At 42.6% G+C, this 24,665-nt stretch overlaps 1 protein-coding gene and 2 long non-coding RNA genes across 3 annotated transcripts in view; 1 reads left to right on the forward strand and 2 right to left on the reverse strand.

The window, feature by feature from the left end:
* LOC123980954 overlaps nucleotides 1–3,392 on the reverse strand; it is a 9,542-nt gene extending 6,150 nt beyond the window's left edge. Inside the window, exons 1-2 of the long non-coding RNA XR_006827611.1 lie at nucleotides 3,299–3,392; nucleotides 2,563–2,693 (exon numbers count right to left, since the gene is read on the reverse strand). This is a non-coding gene — a long non-coding RNA (uncharacterized LOC123980954). The remainder of the gene's footprint in view (nucleotides 1–2,562; nucleotides 2,694–3,298) is intronic.
* LOC123980885 (zinc finger protein 208-like) overlaps nucleotides 1–24,665 on the forward strand; it is an 808,576-nt gene that overhangs the window by 221,714 nt on the left and 562,197 nt on the right. The gene's annotated exons all lie outside the window — the stretch shown is intronic.
* Nucleotides 7,447–8,500, reverse strand: LOC123980957. Its single transcript, XR_006827615.1, has 4 exons — nucleotides 8,460–8,500; nucleotides 7,998–8,151; nucleotides 7,723–7,800; nucleotides 7,447–7,567 (listed from the first exon to the last, which is right to left on the reverse strand). It is a non-coding gene; the product is annotated as an uncharacterized LOC123980957 (long non-coding RNA).

The following is a 24,665-nucleotide window of genomic DNA, read 5'->3' on the forward strand; positions in this document are numbered from 1 at the left end:
CAATCTTTCCTGAGTAGTAAACAACCAGACCAGCCACATAAAGGCTTATGTATATAATTACTATCATTATCTCTGAAGTGCTCATTCATACAGCAGCCTAACGTCCCTATCCCTGAGTAAAATATTAATATCAGATTTGCAGTAAATATATTGATTGATACACTATATGAATAAACACACTCTTATTAAAATTCAACCAATTTAATAATAATCTGGATCAAGCCACCAAGTTCTTAAATAACTCCAGCACAGAGAAAGGAACAGAGAAATATTAACACATTATATAAATGCAGCAGTTTGGCAGGTCTGGACGCAGAATGGGCCACATCAGGTCCTGATTCTGCAGACAGAGAAACACACATGAGCACATCGCTCTCAAACACTGCAGGTTGTTCACCAGTCAGGAGCTGTGAAACAACAGCACGGCTCTGTTGGTAAATAAAAAGGAAAAGTTACTTTGCGTTCTCTGGCGGACCCGGATCAGCTGTTAGCTGTTTACAGAGCTAACGCTAACGTTGCTACGTGGCTGTGTTTTAATGTTTTAATGACCGGGTCTGTTTGTTTTGGAGAGGAGACGATCTCGGAGGTAATTCGGCTCTGAAGTGGACCCAGAACAACTCTCGTCAGCATTTAGCTGTAAACACTAGCAGGACTAAAGTTATGGTGCAGCTGTGTTAAAACTATAAGTTAGCACAACATTTCTGCGCAGTAATAACGTTATGCTTTATAAAATGTCACATAATTAACAAAATAGCTATATAATGTCAGTCCAGTGACTGTTACCGACAGTCGACCTGCCTCTCATTATCCGGTGCTGGCAGTCACTCAGCCTGCCGAGTGAACGAAAGACTGAGGACCCATGTGAGCGCTGAACGAGTCGTTCATTCCTGCTCCACAGTAGGAGCTGTCATGTGACACTTCCTAATGAACACAGACTTTGTTTCTGCTGCTCCCTGATAAAAGTTAAATGTTTCTTCTGATACCTGCTCAGAAAAAATCCCAAGAAAACTGGCAATTCCCTGGCAGTGGCAAACAGCTTTGGTTTAATATTTAATTTGATTACATTAATGTTTAAGTTGAGCTTTACAAGAAATATTTTATTGTGTAAAGGGAATACTGCTGGTTAAAAGCACCTCATTTGTTTAAAGTGTTTGCAAACCACATGTTATTGCACTTTTGTGTATATAGCAGTACAATTAAATCAAAAGAATTCATTATTCAATTCTGCATGTAACTGCGATTAATCTGAATCTCAAGATAATCATTGCCCAGCACTAATATATAATAATAATCATCAACTTTATTTTATAGAGCGCCTTTAAAAGCAGCTTTTCAAAGCGCTGTACATAAAATCATAATTCACAGAAAAATACAATAAATTAAAGTTGTGGACTGTCGGTGATTATTCCCTCTGGCTGGATGAAGCCAAACAATCCTCATTTTACACATGACCCATGATGACACGGAAGATTTTGAAACAAATGGCAAAAATAGCATGTCATCGGTCACTAAGAGGAGCTAAGCTCCCCCGTAGTTTGCACCCTGCTGATATCACGGGTACTTGGTCAAAGTCATTTTCATAGTTTGGTAAGAGGATTTGCTCAAATTAGCCAAAAAGAAAGTGGTGCATGACATCGTAATGTTGGTTGGCACTACCAACCTGCTGGTAACTAGCTAATTATGCTTAGGCCTATGTTAATAAAAGAATATGCTAATGCCTATGAAGTCACATTAAAATGACCACCTGTTTGAATTCTCTATTTCGGAGCTGTTCATACTGTTAATATTGTATATTGTATACACTGTATACCAAATACAATTCAAGTTCATACCACTGCACATAATGCTTATTTATTCCAGCATTGTTTGCACTCATCACACTGTACATGTATCATGTGCACCTGTATATCACATCCACCTCCGACGTGTACATAATAATAGTAATTTACTCCTGCATCCTGTGCACTCTGCTCATGGCACTATTGCACTATTGTCTTAATCTGTCTGTTTTGTTCATAGTGTGTATTTATGTGTTGTCTACACTGTAGCCTGTGTTTGATTTTACTACTGTATTATTGTGTTATTGTATGAGTAAGCACATCATGAGCATTGTATCCAGAGTCAATTTCCTTGTATGTGTACAGTTTCATGATGACGCAAAAACATTCACTAAACTTCTCAAAGGTCTCTAACATTGTTTTGCGCCATTGCTTTAGCAAAGGATCTGTCAAACGAACAGATCTCTTTGTGCCCTCATCAAATCGCAAAAGACTCATATGAGGTATACATAGGTATAAGAAGGCCTATAAATAAGATATTAAATCAGTATAAATAAGTCATTTTAGGAGATTAAAAAAATAATTAAGTTACCTTTACTCTGAGTAAATTTTAAATGACCTACTTTTTACTTTTACTTAAGTAAGTTTACTTTAATCACTGTAACAGAACTTTTACTTCCACCTCTGCTCTCTGTTCCTCGACTCTTGCAGATAAACAGAACAACCCTTCCCATCAACACAAATCTGAATTACATACAGTAGACAATGTTACGATAATTCTTACATGTTGAATGAGATACATGTGCTTTAACCTTTAACTGCAACAATCTTCAATCGTTATTTTTCTCAATGTTTCCTCCAACATCTGTGTTTCTTTGCCAAATCCTCTTGCGTCCTTTTTTTGGCTACAACTTCCTGTTGAACAAGAGCACATATAATAAGACATGATTCACTTTAAACCACAGGAAGTAAATTCACTCAAGCTGTAAGTTTTTTTTAACGACAAGTTGTGTTTATTGTTTCCTGTGTCACTGTCACGGTCCTGGCTGTCCCCTACGGTAGCCATGGCAATGTGTGTCCACGAATATCCCTTTAGATATTAGATATTAGTTTGTCTTAACAGTCTGGTTACGTGTTACGTGAATATATTTCAGCACTAATGTCAGTGTATCGTCTGTTTCCAAGGTGATCGACATACCATAATTCATAACCATTTTGGGGGAACCTTCCCTAAAAAGTGAATTTGCTGATTTATACAAAATATGTCAATATTTAAAATCATGAAAATCACTTGCTAATAGATGTGAATGACGCTCCTGAGCCTTGTCCTGACTGGTCCGTCTGAACTTCCTATTACAAACATCTCTTTAATGTTTTGGAAACACTCTCTTTCTCTCTGGGAGATGAGAAGCTTGATCTGAGTCAGGTTGTAGTTAGCTTAGCTTAGCATAAAGACTGGAAGCAGGGGGAAACAGCTAGCCCAGCTCTGTCCAAAGTTAATAACTAAAGAACAGCTGTACCTCTTGTCCCGTGTGGTCTGACGGCTAATTGTCCATAACTGACGTCTCCTGCTTTTCTCACTGCTGAGTAGACTGCAACTGAATAAAACTCTGGAAAATAAAACAGATACAAATTACATTACTTCAGGTTGGGGAGACCGGGGATGGTTGAGACACGGGTCAGTTGTAACACGTTAAATTTCTCCGATCAGGAACAAGTTACAAATCACCTGATTCACTCTGCACATGCTCAGTTTAGTCCTTATTGCACATGGCGAAAAGTATCACCCTGTGGCAGCACCAGTGTTGGGACGATACTCAAAACCTGGAATAAGTTACTAGTTACTTATTACTCCTTAAAAAACTAATAATGTTACTTATTACTGGGTAATAAAAGTAACTAGTTACGTTACTCGTTACGTTAATATACTATATACACACACACACACAAAATAGGCTTAGTTTATATTGAACTAACTTCATTCCACAGTCGCAGTAGAAGAAAGACTAAAAACCTGCTCCAAACAGTGTGCGAGAGCTAAATCAGACACACAGAAACTCTCCTACTTACTGCCATATCATAGCAGATAAATATATTTCTTCATGCAACAAACTGAGATCCATTAATGTTAATTAATGGTAATGTTAATTAATTTGTGTACAGTTACTTAATTATCATATTATTATCACTAAAATTGTTTATTTTAATAATTGTTCCTTTGAAAAATTCTACTGTTTGTCAAAAAGCAAAACATATTTTTAATGTAACATAGGCCTATATTGTGGTTTTATTCCTTTTTCTTTGGTTTTTATAATGTAATTTCATTGTTTATGAATTTATATGTGAATTTGTGCTCTGGCAACATTGCAACCTAAAGATTCATGGCAATAGGCCTTAGAGAAAGAGAGAGAGAGAGATCTCATCTCATGGAACCAAGTTTCTGCCACTACATGTCAAAGTTTCCTCGTCACTAGAGGAAGAGCTGTCCAGGCTGGACCCTGATCCTTCTCACAAGAGGTGTTACAATAACTTATCGTAATAGAAAGTAAACTCAGTCGCGCGTCTTTATTCCCCTGCAGCAAAGTGGCTGACATCAGCCCAAGGATCGGTACGTGATGTCACCGCGCTTCTGCAGGCTGCACATACAGGTCCTTGTGGCGGTGGCATCACTCACTGATCCTTCAGAAATGCTTGGGAAATGTAGCGTGTGTGGAAGCTACCGCGCTACTCTGTCAATAAAAGAGCTTCGTTACTGAAAAGCAATTTGATTCAGAAAATAGCGACGCTACCACCAAGCTACTGAGAAATGTAGTTAAACTAGTAACAGCGCTACTTTTAGCGACGCTACTGCCCAACAATGCTGACAACTTTAGAAGGAAAAAAACATTTTGACATGAGAACTAACCTTTTTTTTAAAATTCATTTATTTTTGGGCTGCTTTTTAGTTAAACTCATCAAACTTAAATCAGGTAGAAATCTTTCATGTAAGTCGTTAGTGCTAATGTTTTAGCTGTACGGTAAGGTAGTTCATGGCTACAACAGTCGGGGATAGTTGTAACAACAATGAAAATGTTTAGATATGTCTCTGTATTTATAAATATTATTTATATGGTTCCTTGCCTCTGTCGCCTAGTGCTTGCTCTTGGTGGGAACTGTTGGGTTTCTGTAAATAACATTAGAGTCACGGTCTAGACCTGCTCTTTTATGAAAAGCGCTGTGAGATAACTGTTGTTGTGATTTGGCGCTATATAAATAAAATTGAATTGAAAATCGAATTGAATGTGTTTTCTTTGAATTTCAGTATGACACACACATACATAATGTTTGTTGTTTTATCAGTATGTTCAGATGTTAGTGTAAGACCTGTAGGCTTCTCTGAGGGCCCATGATGCCTGCACTCTAGGAGAGCCACATGTCCGTCATCCCGGTGTATGTTACAACTAACACAGACTATGTGGTGTAACATTTTATTCCTTGTGTTTGAGACTAAACCATGCATTTTGTTCACATCTGTGTTGCAGAGATAACAGTTACAATCATTTAACAGCAAACACATATCACATTTTAAAAACACTGGCTTAACAGAAAGAAGTAGTCACACTTCACAAAAGAAATAAACTGTTGTAGCAGCGGACGTGAAGCAAAACTTTTGCTTGAAATCCCAACTTAAAACCCCAACACAACGTCTCAGCAACATTGCTGTCGTGTCCTTGAGCATGCGATGCACCTTAGAATAGCTTAAAACTGCAGTGTTTTGTGTGCTTGTGTGAGCTTTCGATTAATGTTTTGGTGTTGGTCGGAGGGTTTTGGGGGGAGGAATATTTTATGTTTTCCAATGAAAAATATGTAATTTCACAACATATTGGGCCATTATTTTCACCATATCTCTGAAAAAAGAGTTGGAAAAGCTAGAGCAGATAATAAATAACCAACACCCAAAGATCAGTCTACTGGAGGAACTACAACCTTTAGATCTGGGGAAAGTAATTTGGTTGGTTCTGTTGTTCCACAATGATTTTACATTGATGGCACAGCATGTTTTGGACATCACCACTAAGCCTTAATGGCAGGAAAACCCTGTTAATGTGACCTCATTATAGATACGACTGTTCATGTTTGCCTTTCGTCTCTTCATTTTACAGCTTCTGACATTTATCTGTAGACATTAATAAAAGAAATAGGTAACGTGAGAAACCTCCCTTCTGAGGTGCATTAAATTTGCATATTCAAATCCAAAAATAAACGCCTCCTCATTAGCTTGAAAGGACTACTTTGCATCACTAATTAGCTTTACTAACCTCAGCTCCTCCAGTCACCTCCATCCTTTCTTTTCCAAAACCACTTTTTCAGACTGAAAAATAATTGAATCAGTCTGTACAGGACAGAGCTGCAGGCTACGTCAGTTTAGTCTAAGTTTGTACCTGATGTTCTCAACATTGGACAAGTAGGCAGTAATAAAATACAGGTTCCAGTTACTTTCTATAAATTGATCTAATGTTGAGGGGAACCAACTTAATGCTAACGGCTTCACTTTTCCAGCAGGTGGGAAACAACAGACTTTTCTTGGTCTTGAGAAGCTAACACTGTAACAGTACACTGACTCCCAGAATATTTTCCTCCGCTCACGTTCACTGTCACTTTCTGCCGCTCGGACAAACAAACACTTGCTACGCACCTCCTGATTCAGAGTCACACTGCTCTTATATCATCTGTCACGTATGTTCTGCATAGAACGAAGCGAGGAAGCGAGCTGAGTATCGAGTGCTGATGTGCTCGCACAGTGTGCGAGTGAAAACATTTGTAGCACATAGTTTAATGATTGTGTGAAATCTTAGTAGCAGCGGTCGTCACTCATGAATGCATACAGGGGAAACACTGGTTAAAAGAGCAGAAATGTCAAAAATGATACAACAATTCTCCTCTAGCTGTGAAAAGTGCTGTTATTATATTTACTGCTACTGCTGCTACTACTACTGCTCACAATAATTTCATTAATTTTCATGTAGAATCATAAGTTTTATTATAGACTTTATAAACGGCCGCAGGTTTGGACAGTTTTCTTCTTCTTAACACTGTGAAAGGTGAAAGACCAAATATAACTGGAGGGTGTTTATCTGAAACAGGGAACTAGACGACAACAAAACCAGTTCACACATTTCAGCACAAAAATACAAACACATCACCATCAGCTTAAACAGATCACACTATGAGAAACGACACCAGCGTCACACCTCAGTTCACTGTAATCAACAGGAGGAAGTTGCTGCTGTGATTTAGATGCAGGCACACAACCAAGTATATTTCGTCTGCTGAGCCCATCTTCTCTTTAATTTAAAATCATTTAAGCACTTAATAAAACTATAATTTACATTTAAACAAACAGATCAGTAATGTTTTAGTGAAACCCAACAGTAAACTGTACACATGTATTGCATGTGAGCAGAATGTACAAATATCTGTAAATCTGCACATTTATAATAATTCATGTTTCATCATTCAAGTATTTTTAAAAAACAGTAAACTGGACGACCAAAAAGCTGTTAGCTTCTGTCAGCAGATTCATTGCAGAGTAAAAACTATAATGATGGGAGACAGAACGGACCCAAACGCAACGCTGAGGGTTTGAAAAAAGAGGTTTATTGAGGAAAAAAGGGGGTCGAGGAGGGGACGGGTGGAAAGAGGGGGAGAGGCAGACGAGGACCCGGGGAACCGAGTAGCTGGAGGAGCAGAAGGCGCTTAGGCTGGAGGCTTGAGGGAGGCTGGCAGACGGGGAGGAGAGGGCACGGAGACTGGGGATGGACATTTATATCATCATCATCTCCTCATTTCAGGAAAATGTCCTCACAAGGTCTAAAACTCAACTTGGTCCTCACAAAGACATGAGAACAAGAACACACACACAGTCACTGTTCCTGAAGAACAGAATCAATAAAACATTGTTTACCTCTGCTGCGTCTGATTGGCTGCTGTAGATCAGTGATGTCATCTGTGATGTCTTCATCTCCAAATTCTATTTCAGCAGCTGAATGAACCAAAAGGAGCAGAAATTTAAATCAGGGAAGATCATGTGATTTGATCAAAAGCTCCACTGCTCACTAAATGGACCCTGTGGTAAGATTGTTTTATTAACAACAGCAATGTAATTTATGAGAATCTAGATGGTCTGACTTAAAGAGACAGTTTAAATGTGAACTGCAGCACATGGAGTCTGTGACTAACCTTTAGGTTTCTTATGGAGGCATCGTCTCACCAGTAGAACCAGAAGAACCAGTAGAACCAGAGAAAGATAGAACAGCAGACCACAGAGAGGAAGAGGAGGAGGAACCAGGAGAATAGGGGGTGCTTGAAGGAGGACCTGTAGTGGTGGGTTTCACTGAAATGAACAAGAATTTATAATTAAAAGGCCCAGAAAATAAAATTTATATATAATTTATTTAACAACATGCTAACAGAAAGACACAAAAGTAAATTCATAATTTACTTTTTGTCTGTTTTAGAGTTAAAAGGACCACAAATCAAACGATGAGTTGAACTCGGACAGATTTCCCTCTTGTTTCTTTGTAGATTGCAAAGTTAGAAATGTTGTCACATCATGAATCATCTCTGCTGTCCTGAAACCTGCTGAACTCAATGTAGAAAACAAAACAAGGTCAGTTTGAGAATTATCTTTGAGCTCCTCACCTGTGACAGAGATCCAGCTGGATGGAGACTCTCCACGACCGCTGATGTTACACTTGTAGAGGCCTTCATCAGACTTGTTAACATGGTGGATGGTCATGTGACCTGTAGGCTCAGTCCTGATGAGGGAGCCATCTTTATAGAAACCAGCTTGGAGGTTGGAGGTAGGGGTCTTTGTTTTACAGTGCAGAGTGACATCATGTCCCTCCATCACAGGGAGGACAGGACTCTGCAGGATCACTGGTCCACCTAAACACAGAGACAAACTACAGCATTTCATCATTTACACACAGCTTCATCAACACTAACTCCACAGTCTGATCTTACCAGTGACAGTGATGTTGATGGTGTTACTGTTTGCTCCCTCTCTGGACTCACACCAGTAAACTCCACTGTCCAATAGGTAAATGTAGCTGATGTAACAGGAAGTCCTGGTTTCTCTGGTTGTGTTCCTCCTCAGCGTCCATCCAGCAGAGCTGTCGTCCTCCTCACAGCTCAGAGAGACAGACTCTCTTTCAAACAGCTGAGAGCTGCTGGGACTCACAGTTAGAGAGGCTGGAGGGGATAAGTCACATTTTTAGTTAAATTACGAGATGTTTAACAGTAAAAGCTTGACACTTTGTTGGGTAGCTCAACTAATCAGCACCATGTGGTTGCTAACACGCAGTTGGTTTGAAGTAGTTAGCTCAGGGAAACAGACCATTCATTATCATTATTCATTTCTTCTTTTCAGGTAAATTCTAAAATGATGTGAAAGTTATTTAAACTGTTGAACAATGAATAACTGTTTGATCACCACATTAGTCCGTTTGCTGCATCTTTGTCTCTTTAGGCTCCAGTTTATTGCTACTTTTCCCTGTGGTGATCAATAAAGTCTAACGGGTGAATAATAACAGTTTAAAGTTATTTCAGTTTTAGCGGATTGTACTTACAGAGCAGAAAAGATGTCCGTCCCATTGCACCACCACTCAGTCAGTCCAGTTAAACTCTCCTCCTTCTTTGTAGGGGAGGGAAGTGACTGTTTGGTTTTCTCTCCTTCATTTAAGAAATAGCCTTTTGTTTCTTCATGCACACAACAGATCATCAGGAGACACGGGGCCCCTACACAAAGTGTTCACATGCAGGAAATGATTAACATGAAGGCGGGCTGATCTGAGATCTCTGAGGGACAGATTCATTAAACACAAGGCTGTAAAGTTCCTCTGTGGAGTTTCTCTCTGAAGATTTCATTGTTTAAATAAAACCTTCCTGGGTTTCTCTCTTACTTCTGTTTTTGTTGTTGCAGTGACACAGATGTCCTGCAGGACCGAGTAACGAGTGTTCACTGTGCAACTAAACTCTGGTTCATAGCCCATCTGATTTGAGTCTTGTTATATATTTACCAAATGCATTTGCACTGTAAAATGATGCAACATCAAGTTTCCCCTTTCAGTACTGAGAGTGTTGCACAGAGGACAGTGAGATACAGTGATGAGGGAAGAAAACCTGATCAATTCTGGTGTGAAAGGTTTCAACTAATAACAACAACTCCTCCTGGAACAGACGCATGTGTTTATGCTGAAAGAGCATCAAGTTTAATTAATTTGTGTGCATTACTCCCGAGCAACGCCTCCCAGCTTCTCCTGGGGATCCCAAAGTCTTCCCACACCATATAAGAGACATGCAGTGTCCCTCAGTGTCCTGGTTCTACCCCGAATCTCCTATCATTTATACGTGCCTGGAAAACCTCTACAGGTTCCAGCAGGATCCTGATCAGATACCTGAACCACCTCAACTGCTCTTTTCAACATGAATGGGGCAGCGGCTGTAGTCCGAGCAACCTCATGAAGTCTAAGCCCTGAACCCTCATCTCTCTCCCTCCTCACCCCCACCTGCACCTCTGTGCCCGCCTGAAAAGGTGAATCTCCCAGTTTGTAAAACTCTGGCTTAACATACATTTCTGACAATAAGACTTTCTTTGTATAAAGTCATTTCTGAGAAAATGCCGAAATATCTAAAAGAATAACATAAAAATCAGAGGAAGCTTCACTGCACGGCCATAATGGTGCAGTTATGCTGGGATCCCTCCTCCAGTGGTGGACTGGCCATCGAGGTGTTCGGGATTATTCCCCAACGGCTGGTCCATTTCAGGCCGAACCAGCCAGGTGGTCAAGAGTTTTTATTGCAGCTGACCGGCCGGCCGATGCAAAGCTCACAGAATGGTGAGGACAACAACAACAGAGGTGATGGATGTTACTCACTGTCAAAAGGAAAACGTCCCCACTGCATTTGCGCTGTGTGAGTCTGTGTTTGTCCTTTCTACAGAGAAAAATAGAGTATTGTTGGTTTGGGGCCTGTACCACGAAGCAGGATTTGAGTTTATCGAGGTAACTTTGAGATTAACCCTGAGTTCCCCTTCAAGGGAACTCGAACTGCGTTGGTTACGACACTATGGGAACGCCTCTAGGCGTAGCAGGTCTGAACGTGCATGAAATCACTTCAATCCTATTGGTTTGATGCTAGAACGGTAAGGTGTGACGGAATAACCGGAGGAGTATAAAGCACGCCTGTACACACTCATCATTAGCTTAAACTATGAAGCAGGCGCTACAGGCGGGGAGAGAGGTGCGGCGGGCCGACGCAGTGTCTCGTTCCCCTTCTCGGGGAACCAGAGTTACATACGTAACCCGAGACGTTCCCCTTCGAGGGAACTCGAACTGCGTCGGTTCCGACACTATGGAAACGAGATACCCACTAAACCGTGCCGAAAACCCCGCCTACCCCAGTGTGCAATAAAGTGGCACGACTAAGAGGAGAGCGCACGAGTGCCAGGTGCCGAAGGAAGGTCAAGACATCGTGCAAAGAGGCCCCGGAAAGGAGGGCTTGAGAGGCCGCCATGCCTCTGGTAGAATGAGCCCTCACAGCCACAGGTGAAGGCAAACCGCGCAGATTGGATGCAGGGAGCCCAGCCCTGGGAGACCCAAAACACACTAGCAGCTGGTCAGCTTTCCTCCAACGGGAGGACCTCAGAGTGTAAATACTCAGTGCTCTGACAGGGCAGAGCAGATGAAGTTTCCCATCCTCCACCGTCACATGAGGTGGAGGATGAAATGCCTGCAGCACTGTGGACCCTGCCGCACAAGAAGGCACTTTAGGGATGTATCCTGGACGAGGGTGCAGGATAGCCCTAATATTCCCCGGGGCAAACTCCAGGCTTTGCGGGGAAACCGAAAGCGCTTGGAGATCCCCCACCCTCCTCAGAGAGGTGATAGCAAGGAGAAAGGCCATCTTGAGGGTCAAGTGCTTAGCCTCAGCTGACTCCAGGGGTTCGAAGGGGGCCTCAGCCAACGCCCCAAGAACCACCGCCAGATGTGGGAAGTGGGAACCTTGGGTCCATTTTTTAACTTCACAAAGGCAGTTGTTAAGTGAACTCAGCATTCCAGGGTCTGTGGATCTGACGGGCAAGTATATTTGTGTGTCATCAGCATAAATATGAAAAGAAATGCCATGTTTATGGATACAGCGGGGCCAGTGCTGCATCCATACACTTGGTGAATGTGCGAGGGGAAAGTGCCAGGCCAAATGGAAGAACCCGATACTGGTAAGCCACACCCCCGAAGGCGAACCTCAGGAACTTCCTGTGAGAAGGACGGATGGAGACGTGGAAATAGGCGTCCTTTAGATCTATCGTGACGAACCAATCCTCGGATTGGATGTGCGTCACGATGGCGGGGATGGTGAGCATCTTGAACCTGAATCTCCTCAGAGACCGGTTTAGAACCCGGCGTCTCTGTCTGGGGGGGAGACACGTTCTCATAGTGTCGTAACCGACGCAGTGTCTCGTTTCCCTTCTCAGTGAACCGGGGTTACATACGTAACCCGAGATGTTTTCAGCACCACGACTATGGTTCACTTTGCACCGGGGTAGATCGCCATAGTAATGGTTATTGTTATGTTCCAGGGGGCAAGTTTAGTGCAGACAAAACGTAGCAAAACGTTTTTTTCAACGTAAACGTTGGTCCCCTGAACACCCTTTTGTGTACGCAAGTACACTGCATTTTCCTGCCTTTTTAACACCGTTGTGTTTACAAACTTGTCGCCGCTGATTGGGTAACACCTGAGACACGCCCACCAAATGGGAGAAAACATACCCCGAAGCCCGTTGCAGAACGCTGCGCAACGTTTCAAGGAAACATGCCGTTCAATCTGAAAACGTTGCAAAACGTTTTGAGATTGAACTCACCCCAGATAAGCGATCAACTCCATAAAGCACCGTCTACTGACCAATCAGCTCTCTGGATACTTACATCACCATCTCTAGGAGATCCCACCTTCACTGTGGTGATGCAGAGTTAACGTCTGTGTAACTGTCCGCTTGGAGTCATTTAAGAGGTCTTGATTTTAATGATTGTGAATGTATTTTTGTATTTATAAAAGATGTTTTATTGGGATTATGGTGTAGACATGAACATATCGCTCCACGCAGGTACCAGTGGCGTCCACCAGTAGGCAGTATAGTTTCTGCCACTAGGCTTCACTAACCCCCTAACACCCTTGGGAAGCGGAACCAGGTGTGTATGTTTGGATGTTGTGGGAGTGAAATGTACATGTTTATTGTTGTAAGTAGTTTAGCTATGTATTGACGAAGAGCCATTTAGCTTTGATGTATTAATCCAGTGTGTGATTTAAAGGTTATTGTGTAGGGTGTGTATATAGGTATTGGCACGAAATGACTGTTTAATTTGTGTTGTACTGACTAAGTCCTAACATAGTCTAGTAACTGGTTGCTAATACAGCTCTTGAGAGAGAGATTGGTTCAGGGACCGCAGATCTAAAATCGGACGCAATCCTCTGTCCTTTTACTATGAAGTATAGTATGAACTATGAAGTACCGGCTGTAGAACCCAGACTCCCTGACTGGCGGGGAAATGAGTTCTATGGCCCCTTTCTCCAGCAGAGAGCAATCTTCTTGTCCGAACACCTGGCTCTGCTCCGAGTGCACCGCAGTCCAGACCACCCCGTTGAATCTGGGGGGGCGGACCCGGAACTACAGCCTGTAGCCATCCACGACTCTGCGTAGGACCCATGGGGAAATGTTGGCAAGGCTCAGGACCTCTTCCACCGACCCCGGCGAGACTGAAGAACGGTCCTCAGAGCCGTTGTCTTGGGGGGCTGTGGGCGAGAGCGCCGCCTCGAGTCTCGGGTGCGCTGAGGGGGACCCCGAGAAGCGACACTCTGCCTCTGGTTCTGGCGGTAGGAGCTGGACGACGGCTGGGACCGTCTCTCTGCAGCTGTCGCCATCCTGGACCCAGACCGGTGTGGGAGATACTGCTGCAACGCCTCCCCTTGCGTCCTGGCATGCTGAAACCTGCTGACGACGGCGTCCACCGCCTCGCCAAACAGGCCAGAGGTCGTGACCAGCGCGTCGGGCAGGAAGGTCTTCTCCCTCTCCTGGATCTTCAGATAGCTGGCCATAGCATCCTCAACCCGGGGCATCGCCATAGCCGAAACCCTTAACCCCCGCGACATCGCTGTAAACCTGGAGTGGGGGAGTAGTCAGACGTGCTGAGAAGGGCTTGTCCCAGGATTTGCACAACTCGTCATGCAAATCTGGGAAAAAAGGCAGAGACCGGCGCGCAGGAAGCGCTCATCCAGCTTACTGGCAGCCTGTGTGTCTGTATTCCTCCTCCATAATGCTGAGCGCATCCAGCTCCTCAAAGCCGGACAGCCGCAGCCTCTCAGGGCTCACACCTCGGGCGGGAGAAACTGAAAAGCGGGCTCCCGAAAGGGGAAGAGTGGAGTCGTAGCCAGCAGACAAGGAACGGCAAAAAACCTCGGCAGTCCCGATGCCCTCAGAGATGTCGTGCGATGACCGAAGCCGCTGCGATGCCTCAGGGACCGCCGGGCCCGAGCCACAGAAAGAACACATCCAGCCGTCTCCGGAAAAGAGAGCCGCACGGGACCTCAGCACCCTCAGGGGCAGGGCCTCGCAATGGCCGCAAGCAGCCCCCTCGAGAGCTGCCTGGGCATACGGCATCCCCAGACAGGAAACACACAGGGCATGAGTGTCCTCAGCCGTGATGTAGGAAAAACAAGCAGCCATCTCCTCTGCTTCTCCTTCCAGGTAACTAGATCCTCTCGTGGTTGCTTTCTTCTGAGTAGTCTCAAACATGCAAGAGTGCCTGCTAAATAGAAAATAGCTAATGTGTCCGGTGTGCCGGTGTGCTTATATACGCCTCCAGTTACACCGTCACACGCTACCGTTCTAGCAACGCCAATAGGATTGGAGTAGTTTCATTCATGATTTCAGCCCTGCCACGCCCAGAGGCGTTCCCATAGTAAATGTAAATGCTCCGTACTTGTATAGCGCCTTTCTAGTCTTTTCAACCACTCAAAGCGCTTTTACACTACATCTGCATTCATCTCCATATCACCAGTCATACACTGAGCCTAAGTGCTCAAACGGAAACTAACATTTATAACCGCCACCAGGGGCAATTCAGGGTTCAGTATCTTGCCCAAGGACGCTTCGACACACAACCAGGGGGAGCCAGGGATTGAACCGCCGACCTTCCAATTAACGGCCAACCCGCTCTACGTCCTGAGCCTCAGCCGCCACCGACACAGTTCGAGTTCCCTCGAAGGGGAACTGAGGGGGTGTGTACCCAGAAGTACTGGGTGGATTTGTAACACTGTTTAAGGTTGTATATGGTAACATTCAAATGTGTGGCAGTACATGTAGAAACCAAAGGTGAGAGCTTTTTGTCAGTGTGACCATGTGGCTATTTCCTGGAGGCAGCACCAGGTCCAGGTCGAACTCACAAAGTAATCATTCATTCACTTTTGGCAGCAGTAGCAGTGTGGAGGAAAGGATTGCTGGCATTGCTGGAGCACCCGATGACCCTTGTTGCCGTGGATACGACCCATGAGTGAACGGAGATGATGTGCACACAGCTTCGTCCGTGTTGGCTGGTTCACCTTTATCACTGGGACTAAACCCAAAACATTCCCAGACACGAGCAGAGGCATTTCTCTTGTTTAATAATCCTGAAGCGTTAACCAGCTGGGACCATGGGATTTTTTCTGGAGGCAGCGTGTACCGGTGCAGACCAGGTAATGGAGCCAATCCCAGCTGACATTGGGGGAAAGGCGGGGTACAGGTCGCCAGTCCATCGCAGGGCCACACATAAACAAACAACCACTCACACTCACACCTAAGGACAGTTTAACAAAAAATTAACCCACCCTGCATGTCTTTAAATGGTGGGAGAAAGCCAATTAATCTGTTAATTAAAAAAGAGTCACTTGGTATTATTCAGAATCTGATCTGTCCGCCAGCATCGAGGTAGTGAAGCATCAAAATGGCCCTCACTAACAAGAGTCACAATGGCCCCCATTAACAAGAGTCACAATGGCCCCCATTAACAAGAGTCACAATGGCCCCCACTAACAAGAGTCACAATGGCCCCCACAAACAAGAGTCACAATGGCCCCCACAAACAAGAGTCACAATGGCCCCCACAAACAAGAGTCACAATGGCCCCCACAAACAAGAGTCACAATGGCCCTCACAAACAAGAGTCACAATGGCCCCCATTAACAAGAGTCACAATGGCCCCCATTAACAAGAGTCACAATGGCCCCCATTAACAAGAGTCAAAATGGCCCCCATTAACAAGAGTCAAAATGGCCCCCATTAACAAGAGTCAAAATGGCCCTTACTAATGTAAACCAAATGCTACTTCATACACAAATGCCAGAACAAACTGGACCAGAGGCTACTATATCAGTGTAGGAATGTAAATTTTATTTGTTACATCAAAACAAAAGAAGAAACACAATTCAGGACTAGACTGCATTACCAGGGAAACAGAATTGAGCACCGACAAATTATAACCAAACTGATAGACAAATAAGGAAATAACCCACACGCTCAAACCAATTAAACCAAATACTATGGAAAAACACTATCTGCATGCTGCACACTAATTACACAAAACACCCATGCAAAATGGTTACTCTGTCTTTCAGTTTCCCCCTTTAACACAGCCAGAAACACAAAATATGGCCCATTCAAGGATCTAGTGTGAGCACAATAAAACTAACCGGTGAGAAAAAAACAGTGGTTGGCTCTCCTAATAACTTCTATTTGAAACAAGACAAACAGAAACACAGTAAGATAAAAAAAAACACTAAAAGAAACATTTCACGAAACATAAGCAAATGTAACAATTATCATACCTTGTTTGACTTAGAAACACATTCCCCTCCCGTCGTTGAAGGCATGCAGGTGACTGGGATCTATATTTTCAAATATTCCTGTAACATTCATATAAAAAAAGGCTAAAATCTTGTTTAAAACCATCTTACACATACCTGTGCTTTAGCTGATGTGTTTAAACAATCACTCCAAGCTTTGGACCCTCACCACCACGAAGTCTAATAAATAACAGGTTTTTAACAATTCTTCAACTTGTCTTTAATAAAATCAACTACAAATTATTCTAAGATCTAGTTCTGGACATGCATTATTAGCCTTAGATTTTTACACATTATTTTTTAAAAGTAAAACCTATTTAAAAATAAAGCCTACCCAATCAAGCACCAAACAAAGGCTGGCCTCAGCTGCTCCCTCAGGTGTGTGACTGCAGAAAGAAAGGACCAGGTGATCTTCCCTCCCCTATTTATAGACTCTGCCCCTTTACCTGGGTCCTAGTGCTAAACCCCTGTTGCCTTCCCTTTCACACTAACAAGAGTCAAAATGGCCCTTACTAACAAGAGTCAAAATTGCTCCCATTAACAAGAATGGCCTGTGCTAGTGGGAATCCCAGGGTTAGTAATAACAATTTCCCATTTTAACTCATTGGGTGAACGTCCCCAAGTGGCGTCGTCGACCTTTACTTAATTATCAATTTGGTCCGAGTCCTCCATTGGGCCTGGTTACATAAATAAATACAAACAACACTGTGAGACGGTCTCCTTCACCTTTTTCATAATAATGTGCTTATCTGATGGTGAAGTGTCCCACAATGGGATTAAAACTGTGTTAGTCACATGTGCAAGCCATAAGAAATTTCTAATAACAATCTGGTTCAGTTACTACGCCACCTACTGGCAGCTCCACGCTAGTTGCTCGGGCTACTTAATAAGTTGCTGTCTTAACATCTAGTAGTCTATTTTTAATTAAAACAACATGCTGGCTGGTTGAAGTTCAAACATTTACAGTCTTCATCAGTCTGAATCAGACAGATCAAGGGGACATCGTCCCTCTCTGAGCCACTGACCCTGCCTGCAGTTCAACAAGGTCACACTGTCTGTGGACACAATGAGGTTGGTAATAAAAGGCATTTAACTCGATGTATGTCACTCAGACTGCTGAAGCCTCAAATAAACAGTCAAAGTCATCACTTCATGGATACAGGAAGTGATGTCAGGAAGTTGTTGCCCCCATATTTCCACCAGATGTTGGTTGTGATGCAGGTTTGTAAAGAGGATGTAAAATGAAAGATTTATCTGTTTTTGTTCAGGTCTCTCAGTGAGGGCAGACGTCTTTATGAAAACCTGAAAGTGCTGTGTAGTGTTTTAAAAATTAGATCAATGTAGACATAGTTTTATCTCAAACTAACATAATATCCCTGAAAGTACCCCCAGGTTTTTAACAGGCCAGTACACGCTAAGACATTTTTAATGCATAAATGCTAAATGCAGGCTGCTCTGTCTTGTTTATTGGTGAAGGTTCTGGCAGCATGAAAAGAAGTCTGAAAATAACTTTTCCTAAAATCATGCAAGAATTTAACATCAAAGAGAGTCAAGTCAAGGCAATTTCAGTTTTATAGCCCAATATCAAAAGTCATAGTTTGGCTCAATAGGCTTTGCTGTTTTACTACAATTTTTCATTAAAATAATTCAAACTACATGGAGGATTACGTCGCCACTTTGCAAATTGAACTGCCAATTTCATTTGAATAAAGAGGCCAAAAAAAGTCCAATATCCAGCACCCTCTGTCATTAAACCCTCAATTCAAACAAGGACGCTCCCTCCCAAATGAAATAGATGTCTGTACAGAATAGAGTCACAACAGAAAGTCACAGTATACACAGTTATGATGACATAATAACATGAGGATGGATCCAGGAGGACAGGTGAGTGTTGTGTATGTGCTCCTTTTTGTGTCTAACTGCCCAGGCTCAGCAGTAGCATGTGTGTGTGTAAGCAAGCACGTGTGCTGTGGGAGCACAGTGAGACATCACCAAGACACCAGCAAAGGAAAATGGAGAAGCAGACTTTGTGAAAATTGTGTCACAACACACATCAATACAGTCCCAGTAAGAATGTCCTGTCTCTGGCACACAGCACAAAAGACAGCAGCTTATTCCACAAAGTCAGGTTATGGTTAAAATAGCGTGATCAGCTGGGGGCATGTCTAGGACACAGAGAGGGGGAGCAGTGCAGACAAAAAACAGACATCAGTCAAGAAACAGTCATCAGTGATTATCCTTAATCATTCTTAATAATTTTTTTATCCTTAATAATCACTCTTAATCATTTTCTTTTTAATTAGATGTTTAATTCTTTACATATAAGTGCTGAACTGTAGAAACAAGCTCACTGTGGTTGTGGACTATGCACGCCTTGTTCATCTGTTATCTACTGTAGATTTATGACAGCAGGAGAGGCTGCAGGTGTTCAACATCTGCTGTGACAAGTGCATGTTTAGGTCTGCTGTTATCTACTGTTGTTATGATTACATGAGGAATTGTTGATGTGTTAGTCTGCTGATATTAAGACTACATGTTTAATTACTGATCAAGGGTTTGACTGTCAACTTCCAACCTCTGATTATTACAGCCTGTGTGAACTTTAAGTGAACTTGCTGAAGGAATTTTTGATGACAGAAAAACCAACAGAGGCTTGGTGAAAATGTGTCAGATAGTGGATGACAAAAAAGACGACTCTGGAAAACGCGACAGATAGATAATAAGCAGAAAAGCAGAAAATAGCCAGCACAACATCAAGATTACTGTAAGATACCAATCATTAATGAAAGATACAGCATTGTGTATAACGTTAAAAAAAATAGGGTGAGATTGAAGTTAATAAGAAGAATATAATGGTGAACTTCTTATCCAGTAGTGTAAAAATATAGAAAGTCAACGACACAGTAATGAATGACAGCTGGAAAACGTGGAAAAGTGTTAATTTGTAAAACAACACGTGTAAGCAGCATGGCAGCAGAGGAAAAGAAGTTCACCATAAGGAAAGGAGGGGGGCCCTCCAGCCCAGAGGGGATATATAAGGCTGTCTGCAGACCACAGGGTTGACTCCATCCTCCAGCCTGCTGGGATGTTGTATGGGTTTATCTGTCCTGTATTGGAATAAACTCTTTTGCACCGACTCTTGACCGTCTCCAGAGAAGTTTTTGACTGCAAACTTATTGACTATAATAGAAAGTTAATAGAGTATTTTTTGACAAAGTTTATAAAGCTGGTGGAGGTGGGGACCAGGCTTAACTGGCCCAGCCTGGTCGCACATCTGATCCAACATGAGCAGCTTCAGGTATCGCTTTTTAAGTAAGATCTGAACTATACCACCTTCTCTTTCAAATGAAACATTTTTTACATAGCCCGATATCATACATTTGCCTCAAACTGCAGAGCACCTTCAGCCACTGTTCAGATAAAGAACCCACTGTTGATAATACTGAAGATATTAGATAGTAATTAGATGATACTGAACACAAATGCACCACTGTTCTCAGTCAGTATTTGAATTGGCACAGCTTCAAGTTCTTGAACAAAGTGCCATTCACTAGGTGTATTAACTTTATGAAATGTAAATGTATCTCTGGCTGGGGAACACCATGTTATAGTAAATAATCAACAGACCAAATTGTGGTTTCAAAGTCTCTTCAAGTGGAGGAGCTGAAAGGACGAAGTCAACAGTATTAAAATGTGAATTTGCTCTGATGCCTGTAACACTAACAGTCACCCAGTGTCAGAAATACAATGTAAACAACCCAAAGGAGCGTTAACGGATGTGTGTTTCTGTGTGTATTCACAAGTCTGCACTGTTAGCTCCACGCCTCAAGGTTAAAAACTGGTGAGACGAGTTTAGAAATTAAAGCTATTGTGTGGGGCCAAATGAGGCAGCGTCCGACTCAGCCAGAGCTGCACCAGAGAGAGAGAGAGAGAGAGAGAGAGAGAGATCACCCAACTTGAACAAAGAACTACAGTTAAAATCAAACTGGTCAAAAGTATTTTGTTGGGATTTTCGTGATGTCAATTTGTTATGGAAATAAAGTGAGCTAGGTGTCAGGTGTGATGAAGAAGTCCCAGGAGACTCATGAAGACTTACAGCATGTTTATTGAGCCCAGCGAAGGAAAACGGTAACAGCAGACAGTGTAGTACCAAACAAGACTTCCTGTCTGTGGATATTTACAGCGCTTCATCTTTCCCACATTTTGTTACGTTACAGCCTCACTCCAAAATGGATGAAATGTATTTTCCTCAATATTCTACAAACAATAGCCCATAATAACAGCGTAAAAGAAGTTTGTTTGAAATCTTTGCAAATGTATTAAAAATAAAATACAAAACAAAAGTACTTTTTTGAAGCGCCTTTGGCACCAATTACAGCCTCAAGTCATTTTGAGTATGATGCTACAAGCTTGGCACAGCTATTTTGGGCAGTTTCTTCTTTGCAGGACCTCTCAAGCTCCATCAGGTTGGATGGGGAGCTTCAGTGCACAGCCATTTTCATTCTCTCCAGATATTGGGTCAGGGTCAAGTCTGGGCTCTGGCTGGGCCACTCAAGGACATTCACAGAGTTGTCCTGTAGTCACTCCTTTGTTATCTTGGCTGTGTGCTTAGAGTTATTGTCCTGGTGGAAGAAAATCTTTGCACCAGTCTGAGGTCCAGGGCGCTCTGGAGCAGGTTTGTCAAGGATGTCTCTGCACATTGCTGCATTCATCCTTCCCTCAATCCTGACTAGTGTCCCAGTTCCTGTTGCTGAAAAACATCCCCACAGCATGATGCTGCCACCACCATGCTTCACTGTAGGGATGGGATTGGCCAGGTGATGAGCGGTGCCTGGACGCTTGCCATTCAGGCCAAAAAGTTCAAACTTGGTTTCTTCAGACCAGAAAATTTTGTTTCTCGTGGTCTGAGAGTCCTTCAGGTGCCGGTTGGCAAACTCCAGGCGGGCTGTCATGTGCCTTTTACTGAGGAGTGGCTTCCTTCTGGCCACTCTAGCAAACAGGCCTGATTGGTAGAGAGCTGCAGAGATAGTTGTTCTTCTGGAAGGTTCTCCTCTCTTTTTGATCACCTCCCTGACTAAGGCCCTTCTCACCCGACTGCTCAGTTTCGCCGGGTGGCCAGCTCTAGAAAGAATCCTGGTGGTGCCAAACTTCTTCCATTTTACGGACGATGGAAGCCACTGTGCTCACTGGGACCTTCAATACTGCGGGAATTTTTCTGTACCATTCTCCAGATCTGTGCCTCGATACGATCCTGTCTCTGAGGTCTACAGACAACACCTTGGACTTCCTGGTTTGGTCTGTGCTCTGACCCAAAGAAAAAATGAAAATCATATTGAATACATGAAACATGTGGTGGAAAGAGATCTGTGACAAGTCAGAGGACGTTCACTGCTTCATCAGGTTCTGGTTTCTTGTCCGTGTGTTTTATATTTCAAGCCAACTGCCAAACCAACAGCTAAACAAACCAGAACAAAAGCTGCTCCCAGTCCGTAGTGTCCATTATGGGAACCTGAAGATCAAAGTGCATATTAGTCAGGAAATGAGTGAACAGTGGAACAGCCTCCATTTACTCTTCTATATCTTCTATATTCCTCATGTTTGACTCTCAGAATCAACATGGAATAAACTGCAGCTACAACATGGCACACAGACACACTGACCTCCACAAACTCACCTGAAACCTCCAGCTGGATGATTTCGATTGGCTCAGTCTTAATGTTTGCTCTATATTTTGAATCACCTGCTGCAACTCGACACTCATATGTTCCAGCGTCGTTGCTGTTCACGTTCTTCAGAATTAAAGACACGTCTCCGTCCTTCAGCTCTCTGTCCATCAGCTGCACCCGGTCTGCAAAGGATGGATGCTGGTGGGTTGGATCTGAGTGTCCATCACTGTAAAGGAGGATGTACTCTGGTGGCTCCAGGTCAGGTCTGGTCCACTCTACAGCTCTGATGGAGGCTTCACCAGTCTGACATGCCAGAATGACATCATCTCCAGGTTTCACTCGTACCACATCTAAAAACAATAAAAACATCCAGACAGAAAAAGTAATTACATTTCAAAAGGACTCCACGTAGCCCCAACGGCCCCACCTGTATTCATAAAGCACCACTCTATGTTACAAAGTGTGCCTGATGTCGCCTCTGTTGTTAAACCATTTCTTACTCTATTATGAGTGTTGCAAGAGCCCTTTTCAAGCCCAGGGACTCTGACAGTGACAGTTGAGCTGCTGAGAGAAGTTCAGTCTATATTGTGACATCAAACTGAATGTATGAGGGAAAATGGCTAATAGGGCCCAAAATCCATTTTCACTTAGGGGTGTACTCACTGTTGTTGCCAGCGGTTTGGACATTAATGGCTGTGTGATGTGTTATTTTGAGAGGACAGCAAATTTACACTGTTACACAAGCTGTACACTCACTACTTTACATTGTAGCAAAGTGTCATTTCTTCAGTGTTGTCACATGAAAAGATGTAATCAAATCTTTATAGATGTCAAAACAGGAACTAATGCATGAAAATTGCAGGAGATGAAGAGAGAGAGAGAGCATTTTGACAAGCCAGCACACATCGTCATCTGTAATATAACACAGCAAAAGTACCACAATTCCTCCCCACCTGCCTGCATCCACAACAGACCTGCCAGCTAAAAACTAGAACCGCAAGCTAACGTTTTTTCTTTACAGACTGGTAATGTAATAGAGCATAATAGAGCTTCACCTGGTTTTAGGGGGTTTGCAGCCCTCTCAGTACTCCTACTTTCTGTGTCTATGCTCAAAAGTTAAACCAAAACTTATAATAATAATAATATTATTATTATTATTATTATTATTATTATTACTTTATCTATACAGCACTTACCCAGTGGTGGACAACAAATAAGTACATTTATTCAAGTACTGTCCTTACGTACAAATTAGAGGTATTTGTACATTTTCTTCATGCTGACTGTGGAAAACCTCAAAACATGATCGTCTGGGTTGCGTGGTGACTTCTGTTTAGACATGTTGCTTGTTGTTTCGTTCAGCAGAGAGATGTTGCTGTCACAGGCCTGTGGTGGAGGTTTGTGCTGAGGTCTGAATCCCTCACCACAGGCTCTGTGCTTCTCTCCTATAATGTGATAAAAAAAATAGGAAACTAATTTGAACATTTAGGGTCTGAAATATATTTTGACACTCTGATGGAGTTCAGGAGTGATCAGTATTGATCAGGAGGACAGCTGCTTTACTCCAAACAGCTGTGCTGTGTCTCACTTTGTGTTGGTTATAAGATAGGACTGTTCTTCAAACCTCTTCCAACCGCACATCATGTTTCACCTCATTTAATCAACAAATGGTAAAGTTTCATAAATTGTATTTCTGTTCAACTGATCAGTAGATTTCATAAAAATATCAATCAAAAGTGTGTGTCTAAGTGCATCGTTTGATTTTAACACTTTCACAGCAAGTATTTGTAAAACAACACAGGGACAGAAACAAAGACGAAAAGTGTTTCAGCAGGTCAACCTGTTGCTTCAGCGTCTTCACTTCAGAGCCACCGTTTGTTATCGTTTCATTCAGCCAGTCACAACACTGCTCAACCCAATGCAAATAATAATATAATAATAATAATAATAATCCTTATTTGTAGAGCACTTTTCAAAAACAAGTTACAAAGTGCTTTAACAAGTGTAAAGAATAATACAAAAAAAGATAAGAGCATGAAAATTTAATATAAAATTAGTAAAATACAATAAAATAAAAGGGATAAAATAAAGTCAAATAAGATCGGGAAAAGCTCTCCTATAAAAGTATGTTTTAAGAAGGGACTTAAAAGAGTTCACTGACTCAGCCGACCTGATTTCCTCGGGCAGGCTGTTCCAGAGCCTCGGGGCCCTGACAGCAAACGCTCTGTCCCCTTTAGTTTTCAGTCGAGACTCTGGAACAGACAACAGACCTCTGCCCGAGGATCTCAAGGTACGTGCTGGTGCG

The sequence above is a fragment of the Micropterus dolomieu genome, linkage group LG12 (genome assembly GCF_021292245.1).
Source record: "Micropterus dolomieu isolate WLL.071019.BEF.003 ecotype Adirondacks linkage group LG12, ASM2129224v1, whole genome shotgun sequence".
NCBI classification, from domain to species: domain Eukaryota; kingdom Metazoa; phylum Chordata; class Actinopteri; order Centrarchiformes; family Centrarchidae; genus Micropterus; species Micropterus dolomieu.